Source organism: Sciurus carolinensis, chromosome 7 (assembly GCF_902686445.1).
Source record: "Sciurus carolinensis chromosome 7, mSciCar1.2, whole genome shotgun sequence".
In the NCBI taxonomy this organism is placed as follows: domain Eukaryota; kingdom Metazoa; phylum Chordata; class Mammalia; order Rodentia; family Sciuridae; genus Sciurus; species Sciurus carolinensis.
Window position 1 is genome coordinate 141,387,627 of NC_062219.1, and position 10,279 is coordinate 141,397,905.

General features: G+C 42.3%; 1 long non-coding RNA gene across 1 annotated transcript; it reads left to right on the forward strand.

Moving 5' to 3' along the window:
• The first annotated feature begins 6,585 nt into the window (after positions 1-6,585).
• On the forward strand, positions 6,586-9,720 carry LOC124988967 (uncharacterized). Its single transcript, XR_007109525.1, has 3 exons — positions 6,586-6,791; positions 7,264-7,398; positions 9,053-9,720. It is a non-coding gene; the product is annotated as an uncharacterized LOC124988967 (long non-coding RNA).
• The last annotated feature ends 559 nt before the right edge of the window (positions 9,721-10,279 follow it).

Consider the following 10,279-nt stretch of genomic DNA (forward strand, 5'->3'; position numbering starts at 1 on the left):
TTTAATATTTGAGTGTCAAAATGTTTATTTAACTTTTTTTTTGCAAAACCAATTACATCCATCAAGTTTCAAAAAGATAATTGTCCTCCATAGCTATTGAATAGGCAAAATATTAAATGGCTGTCTAAAAATACTTATTGTGGGATTTGAGAGATAGACAAATTGGACAAAAAAAATTTGAAATCATAAAATCAGTGTTTCAGAAGGGTTCTAAAATGTTTTGGGACCCTACCTCTATCTTGTGCTTGAATTATTCCTCTACCACTTCAAACATTAACACAACTTCATTTAAATATTTCTGTAGAGAGGGGATCTAACCACCTAACAAAAATAGTCCATTCCACCTTTTGGTAATTCTGATTATTCAAAAATTCTTTTTATATTTAATTAAAACTAGTCTGCCTTTATTTTTTACCTATTAGCCGTCCACTTATCCATTAGTTTACCCATTCGTTCTAATTACATTCTTGGGACGTAAAGAACAAGTCTATTCTCTCTTTCCTATAACTTTTGACTATTGCAGGTGTCAGCAGACTTCTGTTGGGTCAGAGAGTAAAGATTTTAGACTGTCAGCTTGTCTGGTCTCAACCAGAGTTGACAATCCTCAACTCTGCAGCAATAGACAATGGGTAAAGGGATGTGGGTGGATTGTGTTCAAATAAAACTTTACTCATAGACACTAAAATTTGAATTCCATGTGATCTTTCTTTGATATTTTCAACTATTTAGAAATTGAAAGGCCAAACAATCAGAGGACCAGAGTTAGCCCATGAGCTAATGTTTGCCACCCCTGACTGTATGATAACAATTTAGTTCTTCTCCCCACCTGAGATTTTCTCTTCTCCAACCTAAACCTTCCAGGGACCTCCATTCACTTGTTGTAGGACATGGTGATGTCTTTTCATTATGTCAGCTCAAAGTGACATCTTTCTGGTTTTTGTTTTGTTTCTTTGGTTTTTTTCTCTGTGTGTGACCACTGTTCCTAGGTGTTGGATTATTTGCCTGACCATCTTCTAATCTGCTTACGATTCTTTATGTTTTTTAGCTCTCACATTGATCCTTGCAAGGAAAACATTATTCACTTATTTTTTACCTTGTTCTGGAAGATAATATTATTCTTGTTTTATACATATGGTAACTAAAACTAACAGAAAGCAAGAGACTTGCCCCAAATCCTGTGGTTAAGAAGAGGCAAGAGGAATTTAAAGACAGATCTACTGACGAGTGGCCCAGCTGGCTCTCTACCCGACCAGTCATCTGTATCTAGAGGTCGCACAGCCCAGTAGAAGAACAGAGTAGTTTCCACAAGACTTGTGCATGTGAATCCATAAGCCGCTGAGCAGCATCTCTTCCCTCCAGGTCTCTGAACCATCTTTAGAGTAGACAGATCCAGCATCTTACCCAGAATTAGAATCAAAGTCCTTGGTTTATAATGGTTGCATAACCATTCCATCCTTTTGCCTTTTCTGAGGGTACTTAGGATCCTCAAGAAAGTGAAATCTGAACTGAATCAGGATTTAGAGAGAGGAAAAAGGATATTGGAGGAAGGTGAATAGCACAAGTGCCATATGCCACACCCTATGCATGGAAACCAACAAGAGTGACTTCAGGCAGAGAAAGCAGGCAGTCATCATTTCAGTGAAAACGAAAAATTATCCACTCAGTCAACATATTCCATCCTGTTTTCCCATCTCAGATTCAGACAAGAACGTTTTTTCACAAAGTAAGACAAAACTGGTGGAGCGGGTAAGCACCAAGCTCCAGTAATTATGAAGACAGATGGACTTAACTGGTAACATCTTGGTGCAACAAAGGTAAAGCCTCCACTCTACTCTTCGGAAGGTGGACCAGTGTTCTGAGTGACTGAGAAACTGTCCAGAAAAACAATCACAAAGGAGGTATTTCATGAGTGTTTTGTATAATTGAATCCTTGAAGAAATGAGAATGTGTCTTCATCTACACAAAGTAACTACACTCCTACACCCATAACACTGCTTCACTCAACAACCAACCACGGAAATAGCATGGCTGGACATTGCTCAGAACATAGTCCCAGGATTTAACAATGCTTGGCTATACTGCAGCATCATTTAGATACATAAGTTACAGGAAACATGTACACGTACAAAAATCAGTCATGCTTCTTTATAACTTTTGCAATCTTGTCAAAAGATCTTCCAATGAAATTGTAACCAGAATGAAATTGTAACCAGAATTGTTAAGGTGTGCTAGTGTATTGATGACTTTATAAAAGTTTTAAAACAAGATATCAGCCATTTTTAGTTTTAATATTAAGACTGTAGACATTTCCTTTCAGAAGTTAAAATGCCACATTTCAATGTGAGTTTCAGGTATGAACCAAAAATCCGGGGTTTCGTACAGTCTATCAATAGCCCTGTGTTTGCCATACTGTCCAGACAACTGACAAAAGATAGTTGAGTTAGGGACAGCTGTTTTCACTGATGTGGCTGCATCCCAACAGGAAGTGCCTCTGTTGGAGGAGACCTGTTCAAGAAGCATTAGTTTAAATACACTGACTTGGTTCGAGGAAATGCTGACCCACTGTGTGCAGGGCATATGCCACAGTCTGGTGTCAGTCTGGTTCTGCTTCATAAACTCCCAAGCCTGACCTGCTGAACCTGCACAGATACTGCCTGGCTCCCAGCGGCGGAGACTTTATAAGAGGACAGCTGGCTCAAGACGGTCCTAAGAAAGTTGAAGATAAAACTTTTGATGGTCTTGGGCTTTATCAGAATGAGAAATGTCACCAATTTTAAATGTCATAATAAGGACCTAAGGTCTTTGAATCTCATGTCAATCATGATTCTAAGGTTTTGGAAAGCAGTTTGTGCCCCTTTATAATAGTTCATGTTACACTGTGTCACAATCAACTATCTATATACCTGTATGTATTATTGGTCTCCCTCAGTTAGACTTAAAGGGAGATCAGGACAGGAATTTCTGCCTTTTTGTTCACTGATGTTCCAAACACCTGGAACAGTGTCTCAAACATCCAAGGCTCTTAAAATGTGTTTATTTAATGGTTGAATAGATAGAAGAAACCATATTCTATATTACATTATGAAAAAGTAAATTCATGTATATTATTAAATAAAATTCTAGCAACCAGTAAAAATTTTATGACACTAATTATGGAAATTTGAGCAGTGGGTATTTGGTAATAGTAATAAAATATTTTTTACCTAGGTGTAGAAACCACTATAGTTATGACTTGTATTTTGAAATATTTGAAGATAGAAGCATGATTGGCATCTGCTTTAGAATAATGCTGGGCTGGCAGGGGGGCATTAACAGGGGATATGAAGGAAAGAACATCCACCATGAGTTGATTATCGCTTTGGGTTAGTGGGTGCAGGAAGTTGATTACACTGTTGTCTCTGCTTTTGCATATATATATTTTCATAGTAAAAATTTAAATATTCAAGCCCTACAAAATGGCAGAATTAAAAGTAAGACCCTTTCCCATCTCCGAAGCGTAATGTTCTCCTTTCCCCAACCCCATTCCACTCCTTCATTTAAAAAAATAAAACAAAAACTCTTTTTTAAACTATAAACACCTAAAACATGGTCATGTGTTGCTTAACAGCAGGGACACACACTGAAAATGTGTCAGTAGGACTTTTGCGTGAACATCCTAGTGTTCACCACAGGAACCCTGGACGTGGCCCCTCCTTGTCATCAAGAGGCACCATAACACAAGATGGTGGAGGCTCCTGCAGGCCTCTTGTGGAGGACTGGGTTTTAGCAAATTTTTTCTAATAGGTAAAATGACTACCCTCTAAAATAATGATAAAAAGTTTAGTAAATGAATAAACCAGTAACACAGTCATTTATTACCAATATCAAGTATTTTGTACTATACATAATCTCATGTGCTATATTTTTATTTGACAGGCAGCACAGTAGGTCTGTTTACACCAGAATCACCGTGAAGTGCAAGACATTGTGTTAAGACTTCAGGATGGTCACAACATCACTAGGTGATGGGAATCTTTCAGTTCCATTATGGGACCATTGTGCTGCGTGTGGACCACAGTTGATTGCATGTATGTGGTGTGTGACTGCATGCCAACCGCTGTTCAGTTACAGGACCTGTATCTGTGAGCAAGCACACACTTCAGTGGGAGACGATAGATAAGTTAATAATAAATACATAGGACAATTGCAGAGAGGGATGAGCGTTTTAAGAAAATAAACCAAAACCATTCCTTCCTCCCCAAAGCAACCAGTGTCATCAGATAGTCCAGGCATTTACCAACAGGCATGTGTGGGCATGTGCATGTGCATGCACGTTCGTGTGCATGGGTATGTGTGTACACTCCTATCTGTATCGTATACCCTCTGATCACTCAAATAGGAGCATCCGCGCTGTTCTGTATTTTGCTTTTTTCCGGAAATATACATCCAAAGGTCAGTCCAGACCCAAACCGTGACCACGTGGAAGGCACTTGGTCTTCTCAGAGATTGTCAGACCATCACAAATTTCTGCTGCATGGTGGAAAGTCTCTCCAGTCAACAAGTGGAAGAATCCTGGATGCTCCAGCCTGTCATCCTCTCTGCACCCTGTCACTCTTATTCCCAAAGATGGGACCCCAGGGAGGTTTGCAGAGCTCTGTGGTCCCGGTACGCAGAGGGCCCTCAGCCAACATTTGCTGAAGGAATTTGAAATGGATAAGAAGCACAAGGCAAAGCCTGTCAAACATGCGTCTAAGAAACAAGAGCTGTGTGCCCAGTGAGACTTGCCAGCAAGTCCTGGGTCCCCAGTGTGGACAGGTGTTCTCCACACTTGGAGGCAACACTGCAGCTCAGTTTACCGAGTGCTCTTCATGGCCTGGGTTGGTTTGTGGGTTTGCTTTTTTGTTTCTTTAAGCAGCTCAAGTTGCTGTGTTTGTGTTTGCTCCAAGTTCACCTTTAATTCTCTGCAGACTTCACACAGAGCTGATGACAAAATCACTGGGAGATCATTTACATCATGGTCTGTTGCCCAAAGGCCCTGGATCATGTAGGACTCAATATGTCCTGTTAATGTTTAAAAGTGCATTATCAGTAGTCAGATGGATGCTGCTATTCTGCTGAATAACATTCGCTGCAGAGAGGCTGCATAAGAGGAGGAGCCATCAGATCATCAGGACCCCGAATCTTGTTTAATGGCCTGAGAGAGGCAAGAGGTATTTAAGTTTGTCCTTAGAAAGCATAACTAAGTCACTAAAGGAATACAAAAAAAAATTACAGGGAAAGAAAAGTACAAAGACAGTTCAATGGAACTTCTTGACATATCTCCCAGCATTACTGTTTTTGACATGATGCCCTATTGTGTAACAGAGCTGAGGAACGTGAGGATTTCTTACTGCGAAAGCATCCATGTGACCCGCTCCCGTAGCAGGCCAGGTTTATCAGAAACATGGAAAGAGCATTCCAGCAAGGGAGAGCCCTTTTTCATAGCCTAGGATCCTTGCTGAACTGTCTCTTTAAAGTATCATTGAAAGTTCTCATTTGAGATAACTTTAAGGTCCCCTTTGGGTGAGGCCCAGGTCTTTCCAGGAAGGTCATGTGTGCTGCGTGAGCTGAGAGTTTGTGTGGGGACTGGGGAGTGTATGAACACACCCAGACTAAGCAGAACACACTGCAGAACGCATGCAGGTTTCAGATAGGAAGGGAGGATAGAAATGATTCACTTTGTTAACCACCAAAGTTGTCATAGAAACAAGGACTGGCCCAGATGCTGGAGGTCAGCTCAGGCGATACGCAAGTCTTAGCTGGATTAGGCTGCTATAACAAAACACCCCAAACTGGAGGCTCAAACAATGGCATTTGATTTTCCAAGATCGGGGAGCCAGTGTGGTCAGATCTGGTGAAAGCCCTCTCACCAGCTTGTAGGTGGCCGGCTACCTTCTCACTGTGTCCTTACACGGCCTTTGCTTAGTGTGTATCCCTGGACAGAATGAGAGATTTCTCCTTTGTCATCTTCTTCTAAGCCACTAATCCCACCACAGGTGTCCCACCTCATGATCCCATCCAAACCTAACTGCCTCACAAAGACAACCTCCTGATCTTACCACAGTGGGGGAGGGACTCTGGGGAGACACAAACATCCCGTCCAAAGCAACACGGGAGTCATTGGAGCATTTTGTACCTGCACTTCATTTTGTTGTCATGAAAATCTGTGTTTATAAAGAAACCCTTTTAACAAGTTTGCTTGGGATTAATCATTCATTTGACATTCCAGAAATATTTATTATCATTTAGTCTGTACCAGGTTTTCTAAGTCATAGGCTTTAGAGAACACAGCAAGAAAAAAAGAAAAAAAAACCAGACATGGTCTCTGTTCCCAAGAAGCTCAGAGTTTAATGGGAGAAACAGAGAGCGACAATGAACAAGTATACTAAGAAAGAGAGGAAAGAAAGAGAAGGAGGAAAGAAGGGAAGGAGGGGAGCTGAGGAAAAGAGATAGGAAGGAAGAGGGAGGGACGGGGAGGGAGGAATCAAAGGAGGGAGGGAGAGGGTGAGGGAGGGAGGGAGGGAGGGGAGAAGATTGCCACTTGAATTCTGCTTTGAAGGACAAAAACAGGATATTGTCCTGTGTGGTTAGGAAAGGCCTCTTTGAGAAGCTGGCATTTAAGCTTCCAGGTGTCAACCTAGAAGATAAGGAACCCGCCGCGGGGAAAAGAGAAGGAAGAGGATTCCAGAGGATGGAACAGCAGACGTGGAGGCCTCCAGGCAGAAGAGATTCTGGCATGTTCTAGGAACCAAGAGACCCATGTGTCTGACACAGTGAGTGACCGGGCAAGCTTGCCCCAGCTTTGTGGGTCAAGGTCAGGCGTGCATCCTATTCTAAGGAGATGGAAGCTGGTATCCAGCAACAAGCTGGGGACAGGAGGTTTGGTGTGTGTCTTGTGCTGTCTTCGTTTGGGAGAAGCCGTCAGTAGAAGAGGGTAAAGAAGGCAGGAAGAGGCAGAGATGAGCAGGCTTGGAGACAGAACCTATTTAGATATCTGTGGGTCCATCGGGTTTCTTCCACTCTTAGTGCTATGGCTTGGGGACTGTCCCCTAAAAGCCCCTGTATTAAAGCTTTGGTTCCAGGGTGGCTGTATTAGGAGACGGTGGAAGCTTTAGGAGGTGGAGCCTAGAGGGGGGTCCTCAGGTCTTTGGGGGTGTGCTTGTGTCCTGGAGTCACTGGGGGTACTCCCAAAGGGGATAGTGGGATCTCTTCTCTGATCTGATTCTCTGCTCTTGACGGAAGCAGTTCTGACACGCACTCCTGCCATGATGCACTGCCCTTGCCAGAGACCCAAAGAATTAGGTCAGCGCAGTCTTGGACCAGAACCTCCAGAACCAAGAGCCAGCATCAACCTTTCCTGTTGATGGTTCATTGTCTCAGGTATGTCATTACAGTGGCAGGACGCTAACACTCCTAATGATCTTAGCAAACCATTTGCAGGCCCAGCGGTAGCTGAAAACCATTTTTTTCAGGTGACGAAAGGCCTATGCACTTGGCAAATGTTTATTGAGTGTCTCCCCAGGTCTGCCATGTGGCAATGCTACAAAGATGAGGGAGACAAAATCCCTGGTACCAAAAGACAATCCTGTTCACCGAGAGCTCTTGGTACAGTCAAGGATACTGACAAGCACACCGAAGTTGCTCATAGAACATGTGAAGGGTTCTAGAAGGGTAATCGAGGAGGGAAAAAGAGGAGGACACAGAAAGTTGAACCCCAGTGAAGAGGGCAGGTGGCAGGAAAGGTATTGTTTACAAAGGAGAGGACATATGAGCAGTCCCCTGAAGCAAGGAGGACTTTTCCCTGGGGACGGAGGGTCACATGGGCAGGGGAGCAGCTGCACAGATGTTTGGAGATGCGTGAGCACGCTGGGTGAAGCCCCCTTGAGAGGTCCCACGGCCAAAGCTCTGAGTCCCGAAGGAGAGTGACAGTGAGGATCTCATGGTCAAAAAAAGAGGGGAAGAAGGAAGAAGGCTAGGACAGATTCCTTCAGAAAGAAGGAATCTTTCTGAAGATTTGGAAAGAGGAAGAACTGAGGGGACAGCCCAGGCATTAATAGGTAAATCACCTGGAGGGCAAGATTATAAGCCCCGGAGAGGAAAGACCACACAGAGTCCTTTAGGGCATTCCCCAGAGCACCATTTTTAAAAAATTGCTGTTAAATTGGATTGAGCGACGATGATCGTATATTCTAACGTACACAATGCCCAGTTCTAGATTCAGTATATTATCCCACCATAGAGAGGCAAAGAGCTAGGTGCTATTTTTACATATTTATAAGGCCCAAACAGGTTAATGCATATTCTTGACATCACAGATTTATTTCTATGTTAATTTACTTTCAGAAAGCATGTGTAACCATAATATACACCATGAGAAAGTAATTTTATTCATATGTTTGGACATAAAAAATATCATTATGCAGTCTAATAATCCCAGTTGACAGTCAAAATCATTTAAAAAAAAAGAAAACCCAGCAGATATATTAAGAAAGAATTCAAGAAAAGCAGCAACCACACTCTGGTCTGGCTCCTCTGTTTTGTTGGGTGGCACTGATTTATGCCAGCAGGCTCAGTCATTTGCAAGCCCATTTCATGATCAATGCTGAGCTGGGTTTGCCTTTATACGGCATTATGAAACTTGTCTCCACATTTGCATCTGTGCAAACAGGCCTGCTGAAGAACTTTGCAGGCCACTGAGAAAGCAATATTTTATATACATAAATTTTTACCCTCGGATGATAGCAGAGTCCCCAGATAGCTACCAAAGTACTACTTCCTATACACCATTTAAAAGTCCAAATAGAGTTATTTCAGATGTTGATTCAGATCTTTTCCAGAGTAAGAGTTGTTTATTATTATTATTCCATTTGGATAATTTTCAGATATTCCCAAAGGAAATTTAATTTATAAGAGATGAAAATCAATCAAAATATTCTCCCTGCCAATGGCCCGGGCCAGCCAGTAAGCCAGGAAGTAAATGCTGCTTCCTCTAGGGATAACTAAATTCCCATTTTCCTCCACCTCTGTTGAACAGAGAGAGAAGATGGTTCCAGTTTTTGTAGCCACAGAGCATGAAGAGAACTTTTGTAAGCCAGTTTTTCTTCCTTTTTGCTGTCCTCATCTTCTCTCTAAGCAAAAGTGGAAACCAGTGATAGATCCTGGCTTTCCCTGGGCGCCCTTGCCTGCCCCTCCTTTTGGAAGAGCCTCAGCTTCGTGTCCTGGCATGCAGGAGAAACTGGTTCTACACACCCAAGGGGAACATGACAGCTTTTCACAGCAAGTTGCTCAGCTCATAAACAGCAAGAAGAAGCGTTCACACACATCCAGACCTGCCTCTCTCAAAATGCCTGTGCCGCCAGCATGGCAGGAGAATCTTCAGGAAACATTAGCCACACTTTACATAACTTTCTGTAAAGTGGCTTAGTAATGTTTACAGCCTAAACAGCTCGCAGGTGGCAACCGTGCCTCACGAATGCCAACAAGGGAAGGGCCAGCTCACCTGCACAGCCCTTTCTTCCTCCTGAGTGGCCCTGGGAGGCAGGAAGAAGGAGCGGGGTGAACTTTCCTAAAGAATGAAGTGTCCAGAAACCTGGCACAGGGCCTGTAATTTGGTGCCTAGAGGAAAGAAAGACAACTGCTTTTCCTGGAACTTGCTCTCAATTTCACACCCCTTTTTGCTCTAAATTTTGCACCCCAGTCTGTTATCTGGTGTGTTGTGTGAGTTCATGGTCAAGAATGAAAAAGTGAGTGCACACTTGATGTAATTTGTGTATGAACGCGTGAGTGCTGGAAGAAGTTAAATTCACACCGCGTTGATTTAGCTGTTGTCTTATTCGTGGAAAGTGTGTGTCAGACCAACAAAACACCCACACGCACACCTAAGTTCTTTTAAAGGCTCTATTGAAACCTGGAAAATACGAGTTTCTAACAGTCGTATCATCGTGTGGGCTTTAAGAACTAATATCTTATTAGTTAAATAGTGAATATTTACAAGAAGGCACAATGCTGTCCTTTTTATATGGATGGCTGTAGAATAAATTTTGAAAGAAAGCATCTCAGCCAAGGTTGAAGAAAAGGACAGGAAAAGGAGAAAAATAGATTGTTATTTTTAGATTATAGGTTTTTTCACTTTAATAAGATAGTTTAGGTATGTGGGTTTGTTTCACAAGTACAGTAGTCTAGCAACAGAAACCAGAGATCTGCTTGCCATCACATATGAGGACCTATTAAAGGTTAGACTGTTTTATGTATTATTTTTAAT